Raw genomic sequence first — 20577 nt, forward strand, 5'->3', positions numbered from 1 at the left:
GAGGGCACAAAGGATGGACACGCAGAGGAGGGCTTGGCGTGGGGAAGGGGGATGACGTTCTGCATGTTAATGAACCCGCAATATAATTAATGGACACCTGGGAGCAGGCATATTCTGCCATGGTGAGCTCCGGCGGGTCCTGGGTTACTCCATCTTGCTTGGAGAAACCAGGGAAAGACTTTAAAAATTAGGTGAGTTGCTGAGCTGGAGGGCTGCAGGTGACTTCAGGCCCAGGGGACCTGGTCTCTGGCCTCTGTCCTCCTGAACCCCCCTGGTCCCGGCAGCACCAGTCTGCTGTCCTGGCGTCATTCTGGCTGCCTTGCGATTGCTGGGTCTAAACACAAATGTTGGGTTTATTCCACCTAAAATTGAGCCTCTTGTCCCCTCTGTTGCGGGTCATCCTCCATTCAACCTCTGCTCCATTATTCTGCCTGCTGCTTGGCCTGGGATATTCCTGTTATCTTTGCATAGGAAAAAAGGGCAGAAGGGCCCCTCGGGTGGCTCCCACCTTGAGGCTCCCCTTCCAGCTCCAACACTGGCTCCTGCTTGGGCTCCACTACACTTTCCGAGACAATTTCCTAAATGGCTTTTCTTTCTCTCCAGTTCCTTATTCTGTCTCCAGTCATGAATAGCACTGGTTTGTATTTCTAATTTTTATTTAAACATTAACATGTGCGTGTGCAAAGCAGTGAAACCACACCTCATATCTGTGTCCCGGCTGCCTGACGTCTCCCAGAGGTGGCTCTGTTCACCTTCCCTCTGCCACCTGCCTTCCTTTCTGCCTGGACTTCCCTGCTGAGACCTCAACTCCTAACAAAGGTACCAGAGGCCACATTGACCAAGCAGCCTGAGCACTGGCTCTCAGGGACTTCATATCTTGACCCCCAGGGGTCCACTGGGTGCTGTGCCCCATCCCTGGAATGCTGGCTCCCGGGCAGTGCTCTGTCCACTGGATTCTCCCACTCATAATGAATGAAGGAGCCTGGCTTTGGTGTCTTCCCTGGGTACCCAGCCATACCCCTTCTCTTTCCGCCTGGACCACTGCCTTCCAGTGTGGCTCTGTGTCCAGGGGGCTCCAGGGTCAATGGCAGACCTTTTATTCTGCCTCTGGGGCTACTGTGTACAAAAGGAATATCTGAGAAATGTATCCTGAGTGATCCAACATCTGGAATCGCTTCCCTTTTGTGGCACCTGTCCCCACAGTTTCACACTTTATCATTTCCCCACCCAATTCCCCACTGATGCCTTCATCTGATGGACAGGAAATGGAAGCTGAGGCCGCGTGAGTGACCCTGGAGAGACAGTGAGCACCCAGGAGCTTGTCGGTGCCCTGGGGCCCTGTGCAGGGAGGAAGCGGAGCCCTGGCTGTGTTGGGATGCAAACTGCTGTGTGCTCCAAGACAACCCAGCTTGCTGGCATTTGAGGCAGAGAGGCAGGAGATTGGGAGAGAAGCCTCATCTGCTATAGGTCCATGGCAAGGACAAAGGAGAGTGCCGGGAGCTCTGGGAACCAGGTGCGGAGCAAGGGCCCCAGGTGAGGAGCTGGGGCTGGAGTCAGTGTTGGGGTAGGATTGGGTGAAGGAAGAACTGAGTGGATGGGCTTCCTCTGTCCAGCGTACCACTCTCCTGGAGCATCAGACCAGAAGGGCTGGAGCTACCAAAGGGCAGGCTCACTCACCAGTACCAGCGTGCTCGTGGGCTGTGGTGGACCACGGTCCACATCGACAGCTCTGCCCTTGAAGGTGAAGGGGTGCCAGGACTCTGGGGGCAGTCAATGGGGAAGAGCTCCACAGTGTCCCTGGGCAGCTGTGACCACCACAAACTGCAGCACCAGAGCACCAGCCACAAACATTGGTTCTCTCACAGTCCTGGAGGCCAAAAGCTCAAGATCAAGGTGTTGAGAGCGCTGGTTTCTTCCCACAGCTCTGAGGGCGAATTTGTTCAGAGCCTGTGTCCGAGCTCCCTTGATCTACAGGCCCACCACATGGATCCCGCCTCTCCCTCTCACAGTGTGCTCCCTGCGTCTCTGCTTTCACTTCTAGTAAGGACCTCAGGCACTGGACTGGGCCCACCCCATCCACACACCTCATCTGAACTGATGACAGTACAAAGGCCCTCTTCCAGATAAGGGCCCATTCCCAGGGGCCAGGGCTTTGGCACGTCTTTGGGGTGACACAGCTCCCACCACAGATGGCTGTCCTTTGGTGCCTCCCCTGGGTACCCCACCACACCCCTTCTCTTTCTGCCTGGACCACTGCATCCCAGTGTGGCTTAACTGTGCCCAGGGGCTCCAGGGGCAATGGCAGACCTTTCATTCTGCCCTGTATGTACCCTGTGGCCTTGTGACTCTTGCTAGGAGGCCCGTGGCGGGGGGTTAGGCATGTGCATGTTCAATCACTGGAAGGACGACCCCTGGCTGACCCTTAGTGGTGCAGTCTGGAATGCTGTAGCCACAGAATGGGGAGATGGAAGGGGCTCCACAAAAGCCCTTGGTTTGCACAGGGTAAAAGTCCTCAACGGGAGCCCCGGTACCTCTGCAGGAGGCCTCCAGCCAGTACACGGTAGCCAAGCATCAGTTGCAGTGTGGCAGGTGACTACCCCTGTGTGAGGACAGAGCAGGGAGGTGGAGTGTGTGCCTGGGGCACTTCTGGGCAGGATCAGGTCCCCTTTGTGGCAGGTCCATCTGGTGATGCTGTGTGATTAGTTTTAAGAGCTTTGAACCACTGAATTCTGGGTGGATTCTGGCCACGATAGCCAAAGACTCGTGCTCGGGAGGAAACCCACACACGAGGCCTGGCTCTCTGCACTGCCCACGCTGCTGCCGGCTGCGGGGGTCTCAGTGCTTCCACCACACATGAGAGCCGAGCAAACTGACAGGAGCTGGGATCGTAACTAAAGCTACTTTCCGTCGGAGAACCCTAGTGTTAAGGGAGAACTGCAAACTCGGAGCTCCGGTGTGCGCCGGCTTTGTTTCAGGGAAGTTTCAGGGCACCTGTGCACGGCCGGGAGCATCGCACCCCACATCCCTATAATCCTTCCCCCTTGACAGCTCCTTCCAGATTCCACAGGCCTCTCACTGCAGGTCTCCTGTGAGCTGTGCCAAGCCTTGGTCTCCTCGGAGAGTTCAGGGCCCGACCTCTGTGAAGGACAGGAAGTGACCTCTTCAAGGTCCAAAGGCCACGAAGGGAAGGCATGAGGGCCAGAGCCCAGCCTCTCAGCTGCTGCCTCATACAAAATGCTTATTGACAAAAGTGTCCAGGCTCTGGCAGATCAGAACCACTCTTACTTTGTACAGGGGACAGACTGTGGACCATCAGCTCTCCATGCGTATCTTCTATTGAGTCAGTCAAATTTCATGCTTGTGACTCAAGGCAGATCTAACTCTAATTAAACAATGAAACAAACAGGAACGCTGTGCTGGGTGCCGGCCACCAGGGGGCAGTTCCCAGACATCATCTCTGGTCCTGACAGTCGCTCAGGCTGCTGCTGAGATCATCCCCATTTAACAGAGGATAAGACTGAGACTGCCTCAGGTCAGCCACCCCGACCACAGGACCCGGCACAGACTCAGACCCGTCAGAGTCCCGGGGCTGAGCTTTTTCTACTCGATCACACTGCTGCTTAACGACGCCAATGTGAGACTCCACTGTGGTTCTCAAACGCCTCCCCAGCATCAGGAGCTGTAAGATGAGAGTAAGGTACGGAATTAGCAGGGGGAACGGAAAGGAGCCTCATGATTAAAGAGATTCTATTAAAGCTCACATGTATATTCAGGTTTTGCTGCTTGAAAATTACAAGAGAAATGTCTTTCCCCAAAAAATAATAAAAAATTGCTTTCATATTTAATGAGGGATGCAAAACAGTGTCCCAGTCGCAACTTTGGATCCTAGTTCCACCTCAAGAAAGTGGTAGTGACCTTGTGAACCTCAGCAGATAATTGATCTCTCTTTGTCTCATCACATCAGCATCATGAAGAGAATTCCACCTCCCCACCAGAGGGCCGGTCAGCAAATGAATGAAATACCCCACTCTTGGTGATATCTGCATGATTAGCCAATGTTAGAAAATGTTACCTATTTTTATTATATCATTTGCTAGAGAGAGTTTCTGCTTCGAATATCTAAAAGATGGTATTTGAGAATTTTTAAATAATTTAAATAAAATACTTCAATTATAATAATTACTGTCCCTGAAATTTAGAAAAAAAATACTGGAACCATAATTAAAACATTTATTATTGACACTGTTGCACTTTGACAAACCTCATGTTTAATCTAAAACCAGCAAATGCTTTCTGTTCAGCTGAAAATATTCTACAATTTTAGCTGAGATACTTTAAAAGTAGGAGCTTTTACCTGTAAAGGCAGATTTCTGGTTTCTCTGGAAAGTTGGGAACCCCTGGAAGCCTTGGCCCATATTCCCATACTGTGGTACCCAGAAGAAGGACGCCCCCTCACCACAGTGCAGTTGTCCACATTGGGGCATGTGGCCTCTGCCACACCAGGGCCCCAACACCCCTTCCAGTCCCCTCCTGTCCCCTTGGGCATCACTAACTTACTAACTTACCTTCTGTGTAACTGTCTTAATCTAGCATGTAACAGAATATGTATCTGCACACAGTTAAGCATTATCAGATGGAGAACAAGCCAAAGAAAGAATGAACCCCACCTGTGTATTTGTTTATCTCCTGCTAACCCACGGGACGCCCTGCACTGGGCTTCCTCGGATTGGAAGGCCTTGCCGTTGGGTTTCTTACTCTTTGCTGATACTCTGGGAAAGAACAGAACTAGTTTGGATTGCTACAGTGCTGATATGATGTGTTCCAGAGTCTCCTGCTGTCTCTTTGCTCTTGACTCTCCCTGGCTCCAGCCCTGGCCTTTCAGAATCACCTTAGCCTCCTCATCCAGCACCAGGGAAGACTCCAGGTGGGCCGGTCTCCCTTCCTCCCTCCTGGAGGCTTACCAGCAAAGTAATGATGCTTCCCAACGCAGCAGAGAGCTGGCTCTTTACAACACTCGCGCTTCCCTGACATCTGTGTGACAGTTTTTATGCAGCCCTCAGGTTCTGACGCCTCTTCTGGTCACTCCTCTCCCCCACCTTTTGGGTACCTGGTGGAGAGGGCAGCTCGGGGCAGGTTGCCAATTAAAAGAATGAAGGAAAAAAAGGAATGATTTCCCCATCAGTGACCCTCAGACGGGCCAACAAAGAAGAAAGTGAAAAGCGCTGTGGAAAAGGGTGGGGTTTCTCCAGCCCCCCGCGTCCGCCTGGACTTTTGTATTGTTTTATCAAACATGATTGAAGATTTTTCCTGGTCGGGACTGTGGCTGAGTGCAGAGGAAGATTTTTTCCTGGTCGGGACTGCGGCTGAGGTCCTGGGATGAGTACAGAGGACAGGAGAAGGAGGTAAGAGAGGTGAGCCCTGTTCCCAAAGGGCCACACTCCAAGGGGGTGAGAACAACCAGTCATGGGGACGCGATCTAAGAACTTTGCTGCTGGGTGGGCTTTTGTTGTGTGACCATCACAGAGGGAGCACACACAAGTCAAGCCACACAGTGAGGCTGTGTGGTGTGGCCCACCACCCAGTTGTGACTGTCCTGAATACTGCAGGCCCCTGCAACACTACGGCACCTGTCCATCTACACATATCTAAACATGGTGAACGCGGGTAAAAATGCGGCATGAAATAAAAAATGACACCCCTATGTAGGGTACTTAACCTGCATGGAGCTGGAAGGACGAGAAGGACGCTGCCCTGGGGCAGTCGTGCGTGAGTGGTGCATGATTGTGACGGCCCACAACATCACTGTACTCAGCTGGAGACTGAGTCATACACACTGGACACTGGGGAAAGGAAAAAAATTATTTCTTTATTAATAAATTAGACTTTAGTTTCATTATTTTCCTTATAAACTTTAAATTTTTAACTTTTTGACTCTTTGGTAATAATGTATCTTAAAACACAAACACTCTGTATAGCTGTACAAAATTATCTTCTTTCCTTACATCTTTTCTCTATTTTTTTCCTTTTTTACTGTTTAAGATTTTCATTAAATATGAAGACACAAACACACACCTTAGGTTCAGCCTACACGGAGTTGGGATAATCGAGACATCTGGGCAATGGGGAGTTTTCTGTTATGACTTTTCTGTTAAGACCACATTGCACAGGTGATCCAGTGTCGAGTGATGCGTTGTCCCGAAGCATGTGACAGCACACACCCATTCAGACAGCACAAGGGGGACGGACGCAGCCCAGGAGTGCCCAGCACCGGAGGTCTTGGAATCCTTCACAATGTGCCCAAGGCTGGGCACACACAGGGGACAGTGGCTTTTACTGCTCTCTCGCCTGTCTGATCAAGCGCAGCCCAGTGGCAGGGAGAAAGTGGACACGCTTTCTGGGAGGAAGGCCAGAGAGGCCGTGTGGCCATTCTCCTATAGTTGTGGTTTTCACAAGGGTGAGATAAAGTCAACACAAGGGGCACCACCCCAACAAAGGAGTCCCTTCCTCTTGTAGTTTACAACAAGTGAGAACAGGAGTCCGTCTTTGCTTACTCTCTAAGCCCCAGACCAGAAAAATTCTGAGGGAGCAAGAGAGAGGATGTGGTGGGGGTGGTGATGGGCCAAGGAAGGCAGGCAGGAGGAAAGGGCTCTGGTCAGACACCTTGTGTGGCCGGGATCAGGCCAGGAACCCAGAGGGAGACTGTCTCAAGGACAGCCCACGGTCAGCTGGTCTGTGGAGGGCAGTGCACCGTCCAGCCTGAGCCCTCAGCACCTCAGCTCCAGGGTGACATCTCCACTGGGGTCAATGGCAGGAAATGACAAGTGCACAGGCTGATCTCTGCCCCTCCCCAGCACCCCACTCCCCAGCCTCCCAGCAGGGTTCATGCGGGAGCTCCTGGATTATAAGAGCCCTCGAGCCATGGGCACAGCTGCAGATTCTGCCCACCACAGTGACCCACATAGCAAGGGGGTTCAGCCGGCTGTCCTCCTGAGACATACTTGGCTGTGCCACGGGGTCTCCCAACACTGGAGAGGGTCAGAAGCTCACACCCCCCCATGCAGGGTTCTGATTGGGCATGAGATCTTGTGTAAAAGTCCATGAAATGTTGATCCCCATCACAGGACCCTGAGTCGTGGCCATCTTGGCAGAGCAATCCAGGATCACAGCCAAGATGCCAAGTACGGTCTGCGTGCTCTGAAAACCCCAACCTTTAAAATCCATTCTGAAGATGTGATTTAATTAAATATTATGTGCTTGAAAGTGGTTCAAATTAGTTTATCCATTTCTGACGGCTGTTTCCCACGTGAGCATACGCATTTATTAACAACGCAAAATGCCCAGACTGTTAGCATGCTAGGATAAAATACTTTTATGCCAGTCAGGATTTTAAAAAATAAATAAATAAATGAAATGACTGCCCTTAAATTGGTAAACCAATTCCAGTCGCCATAAAGTCTTAAAAAAAAAAAAAGAAAAAAACCAGACGTCTTCTAAAACTCTTTTATGAGCACACGTGGTGAAACTGCTGCAAATATTATTGTTTGTGAGTAAAATGTAAATTCGTGCTCTTGTGTTCACCTGTGAGTTTTTCTTTAAAGCCAGTGATTGCATTTGAAACCTGCAATTCTCAACAAAAAGAGAGAAGTTCAGTGCTGATTGCTGGATATTTGGACCTCCCAGCGCAAACATTAACTGGCTGAGAGGCCCTCTGGAATGCAGCGAAGGGGGCGATGCCGGGAGGAGAGCCAAACCCAGAACGCTGGGCCGGGAACCAGGGATTTGCCTCCTGGTAACAGGAGCTGAGCTGCCCTGCACTTCTGTTAGACTGGGAATGACATAGCGTGATCCTCGACTTAGCCAAAGGGATTTTAAATGGAGGGAAGAGCTGGCCAGACAAAATCTCCTGCAGTTTTCACAGCGTTTTCTAAAGCAAGCAGAGGAAATAAGGAGAAAAGACTGAAGTCTATTACATTTGATCCAGTTAAGTCAAGAGTGGAAGCTTTTTAACTGCCGTTATTATTTTTTTGGTACATTCTCATCACGCCCCACCACCCAGAAAGCACAGACATAAAGCAGAAACTTGAAACTGCTTTCATTCACGCAGAAGGGCACCCCAACATTGCATTATTGACAGGAGGGCTAAAACACTGACAGCTGCAGGAATTGTACAGTTGAAGTTCAATTCCCCAGAGTGGGAACGATATACTGATGGTATTAATTCTGTTTGGAATTGTTAAAACAAGAAAAGGTTACGGGGCTGAGTGAGGGACCTGCCTTTTCTTCCCGCGAACAAAGGCATACCTTGTATCTTCCCTGGTGTCCTTGGAATGTCATTACCAACCTTTTGAAACTGTATCTGATTATCCATGTGGCAATTAATCATAATTAAGCAGGCCTGAGGTTTGGAGAGGTAGGAATAAGGTGGCTGAGAGCTGGCTTTGGCCCTGAGAAGCCCCTTCCCCGGTTTTGGCTACAGAATCTCCTGTTCTGGAGCTCCGAGGAAGTGTTGACAGGTGGAGAGAGGTGAGGCAGGGGACGGTATAGACATTCGCAGGGTCGGGCCCGTCACCAGCTCCCCTCTCTACCTTTCCCTTTCTTTGGCGACCGCAGCTCCTCACCAAGCTCCAGCATGTTGGAAGCCAGGTAACAAATTACCCCTCTAATGCCAAGTGATTTGGACCCATTCTTACAAACCAGATTTTTTCAATTTATTACAGGAAAACATTCAATCATTATATGCTGGCACCGGGTCTGGGGCACATGGAATTCTCCTCTACCCACTCCACCCCCAACGAGCATTTTAAAAGCTTAGCAAGCCCAGAATGCCGTCTTATTAAAATTTTTTATATATTTATAATTAAAATACGGGGCTGGCATTCAAATCGTTTTAACAGATGTAATCGGACACGCAAGGCTTTCCCGAGCCCAGGTCAGGCGAGAAACAATGGTTGCTTTAACTCCAGACTTGGGCTCGGGTTTCTGTTTGCACATGGGCCCAATTTGTACCATTTATGATTAGGTTTAAGTAAGTTGATGTGCTATTTATTTAGGAGAATTGCCATTTCAGAATATTGCCATATTCCCCCAACAACCCCACCGCCTGTGACTGGATTACGGCTGTACAGAGCGCAGCCCTCGCTCGGCGCAAACAGCCACTGCCCGTGCACCTGGCCTTCTGGGTGACCTACGGAGGTGGCTGGGCTGGGGGCTTGTGCATTGTGTTTACAGAGAAGATGACAGCTCAGATGCTGGCCCCTGAGACTTGGCATGCTGCAGGCTGGCACGCAGGGGCAGCGGGGGTCACCCTGAACACGCTGTCCGAGCCTGCAGGGGTAGGGCAGGCGGAGGGCCTGGGGCCCGCACATCTCCCAGCTTTGCCCCTGCCCATCCCGAAGGAGGAGGAAGCATCTGCCCAGGAGGGCGAGGGTTTGCCCCAACCCTTCCTCTCCTCGATGCCATATGAAACTCGGATGCTTTACAGTATCAATTGGTGTGAATAAAGAGACCCATTTCCTCTACCGCCTGTGTATTAAGTTTCTCCTCAGAAGGCGAGAAGCCAGAGGAGCTGCCTGTTCCTCCACAGCCCACCCTGCCTTGTGCAGTCGACGGCCCCTTACCCAGTTCTCCTCTGGCTTCTGAGTGGCCTCAGCAACCCCTGGGGAGCCCGGGCTGGGGCCTTCACTCACACTGCTCCCCACGGGAACACTCTTCAGTCCTTGCTGCAGCCCCTTCAAATCCAGGCCTCTCTGCTCTAGAGATTTCCTCTGTGCACACCTCAGCCCCCCAGTCTGGCCAGGTGTCTCAAACCCACCCAGCCTCGTCCTGTAAAGGGCAACTGACCTCAGCCTATTCTCCATGCAGATGTGACGATGACCTTTGGCTTTTTGGCTCACACACCTATGCTGTGGCAGGGAGGTCTGTGTCCTCATTCCCAGGCACTTCGGTTTCCTGGAGAGATTTCTCAGGCAGCAGGGTGGGAGGTGGGGGCTAGAGGAGAGCTATAGATCTCGTGTCCCTAGACGGAAGCTCTTGTGTCCCCACCCCCCATGGCTCAGTGAGTCCATGTCACCCTCAGTTGAGGCAATGTGGGCCCCACTCTTCCAACAGCCCCACGCCGACCCTGGGAGCCAGCCGCACAGGGCCGTCAAGCTGTGGCCTCCTCTCCTTGGGCACATGGCCCTCGTAGCTGACCCACAGCGTCCCCTTCCCGGGCTCCCTTTCCCGTGTATGGACAGATTCCATTTTCCAGCTGATTGCCCTTTGTCACTTGTTGGGTCAGGCCCTTCCTGGAGAAACAGCAGGGCTGTCAGGGGATGTGGGTGCCAGGGCTCGGGATTGCAAAAATCTGCTTTTCACTTTGAGAAAACCCTGGTCCCCAGACACCCCTTTCCCCTTCATATCTGGTTTAACACGTGATCAGCAGCTGGAAATCACATAAAGATAAATTAATAACCACAATTCAGATGCTTTCCAAGAGAAACAGTTATGGAAGGAAAAAGAGAAAACAGACGTCTGACTCACTCTCTCTGGCTCCAGTTACCTCCCATCTTCCTAAAGATAATGACAGCATTGTTTGTCTTTCTAGTCTCAAACACAGATAAGATAAACACTTCAGGGGGAAGGGGAGCATTGAGCCCGAAATCGGGGCTCTGCTTCACTGCCATAGGCCTGCGAAGGCCCCTTGGTTTCTGGAGGTTGACTGCTTCAAACGCTGCCCTCCAAACGGCTGCTCTGGCCCTGCCCTGGTGGCAGCGATGCCTGTGCGGAAACCCAAGGTCCCTCTGTCCAGTACCCTGGGGAAAGTCGCAGGTGTGGCCAAAGAGTCACAGTGATCCCCTGGAGAAGGTGCTTCCACAATGCTCTAAATTTTGCATATGATCCAAGCTTTGGTTTGTGGATGAAAGACAGGGCCTCCCTAGATCTGGAGATGAAGGGTCTCTGGTTCACTTAGTAAGATACAGAGCTCCGCAATTGCTGTTGTGTTTAGCAGCAAGTCACCCCCAAATCTACACCCAGAACTCCTCAGAAAACTGTCAGCGAGCCACACCTCCCCGGCTGCCCTCCCTTCCTGTTTCTCTGGCAGCTGCAGGTGGGGACATGTGTGGCCTGACTCCAGACCTGAGAGTGTCTCCTGCGCTAGGCTACTCTGAGGGATGGAGAAAATCTCAGTGACCTTTACAAGTTTTGTCTATAAAAGTTTTTGTTATAGCTTGTATTTAGATTATCTACATTAAATTTAAATTTAAAAAATTCTATTTTTGCTGAAAGGAAACTAATTACCTGTGGGATTAGAATTAGCAGACATGATTGGACGTGGATTTACTTAGGAGGCAAACTTGATACCACTGGGATCCAATCCTCTTTCCTCCCCTTTCTCTGCCTGTCACCCCTTTGATTTAAGCTTTAAGTTCTAGCTTCCATTGACTTCTCCTCCTGGAGGTGTGGGGACAGCAGAAAGAATGAAGACGGAGGGGGAAGCAAAATCAAATGTGTGATGAGGCATGACTGCCCCACAGACAGGAAATATCGGGTCCCTGAGATCCCGAGAAGGAGAGACAGTCTCAGAGGGAGGCAGAGGCCTGAGTCACGCAGTCTTGGCTGTGGCAGGAGAACAGTGAACTCTGGGCCAAACGTCCCAGTGTCCCATCAACTTGTGGAGAGGAGGAGTCTCTTAAGGCATCCTTGGGCATCTTTGGGTGCTGGTGCCTACCCCGGTTTCCATTCTCCTGCCTTTGAGTCAGGGCCTCTGACGTGTACTGTGGCTTCTCCCATCCCTCTCACAGGGGCCCCTGTCTGGGAGGATAGAGAGTGGGGTTTGGGGGGCACAGGGGCCAGCCCTGGGGTTCCACACCCACCTCTTGTATCCAGAGCAGTACCCCTCAGCTGGGCTGCGCCTCTCTGCTCCCAAAGCCTCCCCTTTGCCACCCGCGTGAGGACAAGGTCAAGGTCGGGAATACCTCCTCTGTCATGATGTTTAACTGCCTGAGAGACATTCCGAGCATTTAGCTTTTGTAGACTTGGAATCAGAACATCAGAAACCCAACATTCACTCCCATTCCTGTCTCCCCAAAGTCTTTCTCGCATGAACCAACAGGAACCTTGTGTGGATTTAAACAGACATCCAATTGCTTGGACGTCATCAAACTTTGGAAAAGTATAACCTTTTGTCTCTGAGGGGGAAAAAAAAAGAAACTTAACTGATCTATATAAAAGGCTCAAAAAAAACCTTCTGGAAATTCATTGCCATCACCATTTTGATGTAACGGTTATCCAGAACAGAGGATGTAAGGACGACCTTCCCCACGTTTATGTTAACGCACGGGGACGTTTTTGGCTGGCGTGCTTTATCAGGAAACAATTTCCACAGAAATCCCGACACGGTTCTAAGTACTCTCACACATTCTGGATCCACTTCCATCCATAAAACTTAGTGTTATGCTCAGTTTTCCCCTCAAGATGTGAAAGTCGTTGCCATTCTGAGAGCTCAGATGACCTGCAGGTGCGCCTTCATTGTGGGGCCTGCTCCTTACGACACTCACTCGGGCCTCCTCTTTCCAAGGAGTTTATGTTTCAAGTGAAACATGGGGCGGGCGGGCTAAGTCATAAGGGACGAGGAGGAGTTCCAGAACTGTTCACGCCTTCGCCATAATCCTGCAATATATTAGGAAGAAAGTACAAAAACACATGCCTGGGGGAGGCAGGGCTCCCCCGCTGGCTCATCCATCAGGTTCCCCCACTCTCACCCCCAGGGATGCTCTGCTACTGGGTGTCCTCCAAGACGCTGGCATGGCCCAGAGGTTTTCCCACACTGACTCCTTTCTTTAATTTGTGGTGTAAAGTCAGCATGGAAAGGTCTCTAGTTTTGATTTTCCAGATCAGAAGGCAGGGAGAGGAAATTGACTCGAGCTAGATGGATTGGGGGTTCATTTGTTTTTAAACAGTTAACACAATAGGAAACAAACTTCCAAAATCTCAAAATGTGAACATTTTGCTTTGGGAAGAGTTTAAACATTGGGACTTAAACTCAACGCAGAGATCAGGAGGGAAATACACCAAAATTTCAAGGAAACTGAGATTCCCGGATTCAGAATCTGTCATAAGTCACTGAATATTGGTGGGTATTTCTGACTCCACACTGGGTCTACAAGGAATAAATAAGCCCTTTTCATGCACTTGTTTGAGATGACATGCTGACTGAGACACAAGATATTTGCACCAATAAAAGCAGCACTTTTTATTTATGAAAGGTCTTGAAATGAATTGTGCTTATGGGGAGAAGGGGGCAACAATTCTGCAGACCTATAAAATCATGTTTATGTTCATTCTCTAACTGAAAATATTTTAGAGAGTAGAAATGGAAGTGTGATGTGAACAGACCCTTCTCTGCAAGGGAAAGCACTAATTTCTTCAACTGGTAGCTGATAACAGACAGAGCAAATGTCACATTTTCCTGGGAACAAACGGACCTTGGGCCCCACTCCTCTGTGTAGGCTCCGAGACCTGACTTTCTGGGGGGCTCTTAGCCCCCTGTCTGAAGCTTTGGGGATTATAATAGGTTGGCATTCACCTAAATTTAGCATGTGCATTACTGGCTTCCTGATATGTTTTTAAGTATTCTATTAAAAAAACAAATCGGAACCAAACAAAAAAGAATAAAAAAAGAAAACAAAGCACGGTGTGAGGTTGGTTAGGAACAGTGTGTGCTGATAAAGTAACATCTAATAATTTGCATCTAAAATGTGTGCACACACTCTGCACCCAGTCGTAGTCTTGTGCCGATTCCTGATTCTGCTACTACCTATACATGTTGACCTTGAAGCCCACGGTGACTAACACATGCCCTTCCTTCCCACAGAGTTTTAGCTTTCACAGTAAAGAAGACTTAGACAAAGGTTTGCGCATAAGAACATCAAATTCATTTAAGCATACAACTGAGTTCCTTACTAATTCATCTCTTGCTTGGCTGAATTTAGTTGTCAAGTAGTCCTTTTTGTTTAATTTTGATTTGGTTCATCTTAAAAGGAATCATGAATGCTGTATAAGAAGACAGTTAATGTGTCCATCTTGGGCAATGTTGTGTAGAATCTTTGTAGGTAGAATCATGCCTTTTTTGATTTTTTTGAGAAAAACTGTCACTTTTTTGCCCTTGGGAAAGTGCCATGGCCTCACAGCAACCTCAAACTCTTGGGCTCAAGCGATCCTCCTGCCTCAGCCTCTCAAGTAGCTGGGACTACAGGCACCCACCACAATTCCTGGCTAGTTTTTCTGTTTTTATTAGTGACAGGGTCTCGCTCTTGCTCAGGCTGCTCTTGAACTCCTGAGGTCAAACAATCGTCCAGTCTCAGCCTCCCAGAGTTCTAGAATTACACACATGAGCCACCATACCTAGCCCAGGATCCTGCCTTTCTTTACCATTGAGTATTGTAAATAAGAAATACCTTGAAGTTCAACTTCTTCCTGGATGCTGTTTCCACTAGGACTGTGGCTGCAAATGAAGGATCTCAAAATATCTCAAGAGAGAAGAGGTAGTATAATGATTTGATCATTGATTCCAAATGGATCTGGATCTAGGCACTTAATAATATTGTGAGCTCATATTCCTTTAAAAAAAAATCATTCTTTCACCTTTGTTGATTTCATGCTTAATCTGACTTCCTAAGGGTGGCAAAGTTGATTATCAGGAGTTCAGCAACCATCACAGAGAGAGGCCCTCACTTCCAAGGAATGGCCTGGCGCTCACTCTCACCAGGCCAGTGCCACCTGGAGGCGGCCTGTTAGCCAACCACACTTGGGGGCTGGTGCACTGACCAGCCAGGTTCGAGTCATACGCCTGCCCTCCCTCTCTCACATTCCGATCTAAAAGGCTGTTTTATTTGTGCTGATTTTAAAGACTCTCCATGACATATGCGTCGCAAAAACTAAAATGTGTAAAAGAACAATTTACGTTGTTCGATCGCACATTTGTGTAAAAACCAAACCAAATCTCTTTCTTGTGCACTCTATCACAGCAAAGCTGAAACGCAACACAGAACAAAATGGACTATCCATCTGAGTGAATGGATGCTTCCTTAACATGCCAAAATATTAAAAATGTGTGCGTATCAGATGGAATTGTGTAACGGTCACAGAACAAGGATGCCCAATATTTTAAAATTTAAGTAAAACTCCCAAATTATTGAACACACATCAGGGTCAAATTGATACATTTGGATACATGTAAGTTCCCCTCATGTCTCCTTACAGTTAACTTCCCCTCCAATAGGCAAATGCTTTTCAATTTCTATCACAATTGATTACCTCTATCTGAACTTTATGTAATGTGGCCACACACACAGAAGGTGCGTGTCTGTGTTTACCATCCATCTTCAGCACAACGTGCATGTTTGAGGTTCCCCCGACTTGCTATCTGCGTTTCCAGACTGGACACACAGTTCCTGCTCCTTTATACCACTGCACCACCACGGGGCTGCTGTTTCTCTCTCCATAGACATTTTGGTTGTTTGCCATTTGGGGATATTATGAAAAAAGCTGCTCCGAGGTCCTTACGCAACAGGGTAAGGGTCCTTAACGCACATCAGGGTAAAATTTGATACATATATCAAATATCTTTCCATGGCCATATATTTTCATTTCTCTCTGGTAAATATGTATAAATTAAACTTGTACGTTATGTTTATTTAACTTTTCTAAGATATTGCCAGTTTTCCAAAATGACTGTGTCAGTTTTGAAACTTGTGTTATTTTATGCTCCCATCACGCCTGACTCTGCTCAGTCCCACACCTTCCCCACGAGTAGCATTTTTAGCCTTTAAGTTTTTGGTGTCCCCTGGTCAGGTGTGATATAGAAGATGAATTTAATTTTCAGTATCCTGACTTAGGACTTATGAGATATCTTTTTATGTCTTATTGGCCTTTGATGCATTGTCTCTCGTGAAGGGTTTTTCACCTATTTTCAAAAATGGGTTGTATTTTTAATAGGAGATTTTAGAAGTTCTTTATATACTCTGAGTGCAAGGCCTTTGAGATATGCATATATGTTTATATAAAATATGCAGACGGGGCCAACAAAATGCATACACGTTTTCAGAGATGCTGTCTATGGATTGCTTGACCTAGTTGAATTGAAGTTACACATTCACACAGTTTGGGAATGATCAAGTTTACTTTCAACAAGAGCTTTTAAAATGTGTATAAATATTTTTTGTCACTCCTTGTGTGTTACACTTTTTCCCAGTAGGTGGCTTACATTTTCATTTTTTTCATGGAGTCCCTTGATGAACAGAGGTTGTAACTTTGGTGATGCCCAAATTTTGATTGTCCAAAGATTGATTTTTAATTTTTAATTGTTTTGCTTTGTGTTACTTTCATTCTCTCTAAATCTTTTCCCAACTTGCAGTTGCAAAAACACCTTTTTAATATTTTCTTCCAAAGATTTTATAATTTTAGCTTTTTATGTTCAGGTCTATTATCCATCTCAAATTATCATTATTATTATTATTATTATGCTATGGGAAGTAAGAATTAAAATTCATTTTTTACTGTTATGCCTATCAAATTGTTCCAACACTGGTGTTGCCTGTGGCTCAAAGGAGTAGGGCTCTGGCCCCATATGCTGGAGGTGGCGGGTTCAAACCCAGCCCCGGCCACAAACTGCAAAAAAAAAATAAATAAATAAAATTATTCCAACACTACCACAGGAAAAGATAATACTTCCCTGTTGAATTATGTTGGCCTTTACAAAAGCCATTTAGCAGCATGTATGTGCGTCTGCCTCTGAGATCTTCCTCTGCGGTGTTGGCCTATTTGAATCAAAACCACATGATCTTGGTAACTGTAGCTTGTAGTGAGAAATCTCCAACTCCGTCCTTAAGATTGTTTTACTATCGTATATTCTTGTGATTGCCATAAGGATATAAGGAGGCTGTTAATTACACAAAAAATGCCTGCTGAGATTTTGATTGTGATTATATTGAATGGGTAGATCAATTTAGGGAGAATTGATATCTTGATAATGTTTAGTTTTCCATGAACTTGTTTATTTATCCATTTACTTATTTAAAAAAAGTTCTCTCAGGAATTGTCTTTTCAGTTTTCAGTATAGAGGTCTAGCATGTCTTTTACTAAATTTATCCTTAAATATTTTATGTTTTTTGATGCTACTGTAGATGGCGCTGTTTCTTGCAGTGGGTTTTCTATTTGTATGTGAGCATCATGTATAAGGACAGTCAGATTTTTTTCAATCTTGTTCAAATAAGTGACTAGTGCTAGCAGTGTTTTTGTAGATTCCTTAGGATTTTCTATAATATGATCATGTTGTCTGCAAATAAAAATAATATTTACTCTTTCCTTTTAAACTTTATGTCTTATTTTTTCTCTATTGAGCTGTAGAATTGAGGTAGTAACTTCATAGACTATAGAGATCATCCTCTGTGCCATCTTAGAGGGAGAACATTGGACAGTTCACTATTAGCTGTGATGATGGATGTAGATTTTTAAATAGATGCCCTTTATCAGGTGAGCAAGCTCCTTCTACTTTGATGAGAGGTTTTTTTTCCCCCTCTCCTTCCTTATGAGCTGGTGTAAAAAGTTAGCAAATGCTTTTTTCTGCATCTACTAAAATGATCATATGTTTTTGTCCTTTATTTTGGAAATTTGGGGAGAATTATATTGACTGATTTTCAAATATTAAATCAACCTGGCATTCTTGGGATTAAAACTCGCTTGCTAAGGGTGTACAATCTTTTTTATATAGTGATAAATTTGAATTGTTTTACTAACCATTTAATGTTTACATTAGTAAAAATATTAGACCATTATTTACATTGCTTATAATATCTTTTTTGGTATCGGAGATTTACTAGCCTCAAATGATGATTAGGAAGTGATGTCTCCTACTCTATTTTCTGAAAGGTTTGTGTGTGACTGGACTCAGTCTGTCCTTAAAGGTTTGATACCTGTACCGGCACCATGAAAGTGGCCTACCCTTCAGGGCAGACTGTGTGTGTTTGTGTGAAGGCATTCCATACTAAGTTTAATTGCTTTAACCAATACACTACTATTCAGACTTGTAAAACTTCTCCTTTTTAAAGAAAATAGATTTAGCGTTCTCACCATGAAAAAGATGGTGTCTGTTAATTCACATGCTAATTGGTTAGATTCAGTCACTCCTCAATAGATCATATTTCAAATGATCACTCTGCACACCAGAAACACATACGATTTTTATTTGTTAATTAAAAACAACTTAAAAATCTGATTGCGTGTCAGTTTTGGTCAATTACGTTTTCCAGGAGTTTATCATTTCATTGAATTTGTAGGATACATTGGCATCAATTTGCTGAAAGTATTTTCATATTACTTTTTAATGGCTGGGGTATAGGTAATTGATGACCCCCTCTCCTTCACTCAGGCTGGAGATAACGGTGTTCTCCCTGTTCTATTGTCTCTGATTAGTCTTGCTCATGGCTGTTAAAATAAACCTTTATTAGTATTTCCAAAGAACTGAATTTATCTCTGTTGATTTGCTTTATTGTTGTTTTTATTTGATTTCTCTGATGTTTACTTTTTATTTTCATAATTAACTTTTGGGTTTTATTAGATGTTTATTTTCTACCTTCTTGAGAAGAAAACTAATATCATTGACTTGACTTTACGCCTCTTTTTCTGGAACCTATTCATTTAAGCCATCAATTTTTCATATCCTGCTTTTGCTGAGTCCCACGAGTTTTAATACTTCCAACACATGTAAAATAAGGGATTGGCGGGTTTTATTTTTCAGCGCTTTGTGATATCGTTCCTTTATCTTTGGCCTCCATGTTTTTTCCTGGTGAGAAGGCAGCTGCCGTTAATTATCATCCTCTGTGTTTTTACTGTGGGGCTTCTCCCTGGCACCTTCCAGACTGGTCTCTCAGAGCTCCTGTGCTGTCCTGGGCGCGTGGCTCTCTTTTCATCTACCCAGTTAGGGAATTCCTCTGTGAGTCTTCCATCTAGAAATGGATGCTTCTCATGAAACTTAACAACAGCTCAGCATTGTGTCTCCAGGATACGCTCCTCCTGCCTGTTCGGTCTCCTCTCTTTCTGGGAAGGCTGTGGTACGTTCCTTCCATCGCTGCTCGTTACTCTCCCTGAGGTCTCTGCAGCTCTGCTCAGAAGAACAAAACAAGAACTTTCTTCTCTCCCAGGCTGCAGGATTTCTAGAGGCCTGTCTTTCAGTTTATGGACCTTTCTCCCTTACTTTCCAACTGCTGATAGGCGCATCTGAACGACTCGTTCTGGATAGTTTGCTCTTCTGTTTTAGAATTTACCTCTGGTCTCTTTCCAAAGTTTCCATTCTCTGCTGAGACCCCTCCTCTCTTCCCTCTTCCTGTGTCTCTTTGCTTTTAAATTCCTCAACTCGTATTTATTTCCATGGATTGCTTTTCTCATGATTCGGAGCCGCCTGATCCTGCTTTGTGTCATAATTTTCAACTGTGCCCTGAACACTGCTCATGGCAGGCTGTAGGTGCGCTGTGGAGTTGCCTTAAACGCACGCTAAGCTTTCTTCCAGGAGGCGAATCACTGGAGTCCTCCTGGACTGGTCACTTGTCATGGTTTTTTGTCAGGGTGGCATCTGTTTTGGTTTTGGCCTCAATGTTAAAAACAAAGACTAAGAAATGAATCTTCATCTAGAAAGACTTATGTGTGTGTGTGTGTATACGTTTTTCCCTAGTGGGAAAATAGTTCTCATTTGTGATTTCAGCAATAACAAAATAATTAACAATAAACCAAACAATTAAATCATCCATGTGAAAAAAGCACTAAAATCTTGCTGAAAGACTTGAAAGAAAATAAATGCTCTGTCTTTAGAATTTATAAATACATACTTTGGCAATGTAAATTAAACATAATCACAACAAAAATTCCTAGAGAATTTATTTTTTTTGAGACAGAGCCTCAAGCTGTCACCCTGGGTAGAGTGCTATGGCATCACAGCTCACAGTAACCTCAAACTCTTGGGCTTAAGCAATTCTCTTGCCTCAGCCTCCTAAGTAGCTGGGACTACAGGCGCCCACCACAACACCTGGCCATTTTTTGGTTGTAGTTGTCATTGTTGTTTAGCAGGCCTGGGCCGGGTTTGAACTCACAGCCTCAGAGTATGTGGTTGGCACTTTAGCCGCTTGAGCTACAGGCACTGAGCCTGGTACAGGCACCGAGCCCCTAGAGAATTTTTTAACTTATTGAATGCTAAATTTCATAAATACATTATTCTTTTATAAAAGCAAGAAAAAATCTGAATATGAAAAGAAATGAGGTGAAAGAAACCTGCCCAGGTAATGCACGTGTCATGAAGACAGAGTGACTTAAATAATCTGGTGGTCAGATATAGGAACAGATCAGAACAGGGGAGAGAACAGGTACAAAAGTAAATTCTAATGCATGCATGAATTTAGTATACGAAGAAATGAATGAGAGACTCACGGATCGTGTTAGAAATACTCCTGGAAGAAATAATGAGCCATGTGACAAACACACCTTAAATCCAGAGCCTCAGCTAATGCCTTAGATACCAACGTGAATTTCAAAAGTATCAGAACTTTA

At 46.3% G+C, this 20577-nt stretch overlaps 1 long non-coding RNA gene across 1 annotated transcript; it reads right to left on the reverse strand.

Annotated features, from left to right (window-relative positions):
• Positions 1-923: 923 nt before the first annotated feature.
• LOC111726683 lies at positions 924-9804 on the reverse strand. The gene is made up of 4 exons (XR_002774400.1): positions 9618-9804; positions 5717-5840; positions 4962-5371; positions 924-3679 (listed from the first exon to the last, which is right to left on the reverse strand). It is a non-coding gene; the product is annotated as an uncharacterized LOC111726683 (long non-coding RNA).
• Between the last annotated feature and the right edge of the window lie 10773 nt (positions 9805-20577).

Source organism: Otolemur garnettii, unplaced genomic scaffold (assembly GCF_000181295.1).
Source record: "Otolemur garnettii isolate 467f Iridium unplaced genomic scaffold, OtoGar3 scaffold00075, whole genome shotgun sequence".
Lineage (NCBI taxonomy): Eukaryota > Metazoa > Chordata > Mammalia > Primates > Galagidae > Otolemur > Otolemur garnettii.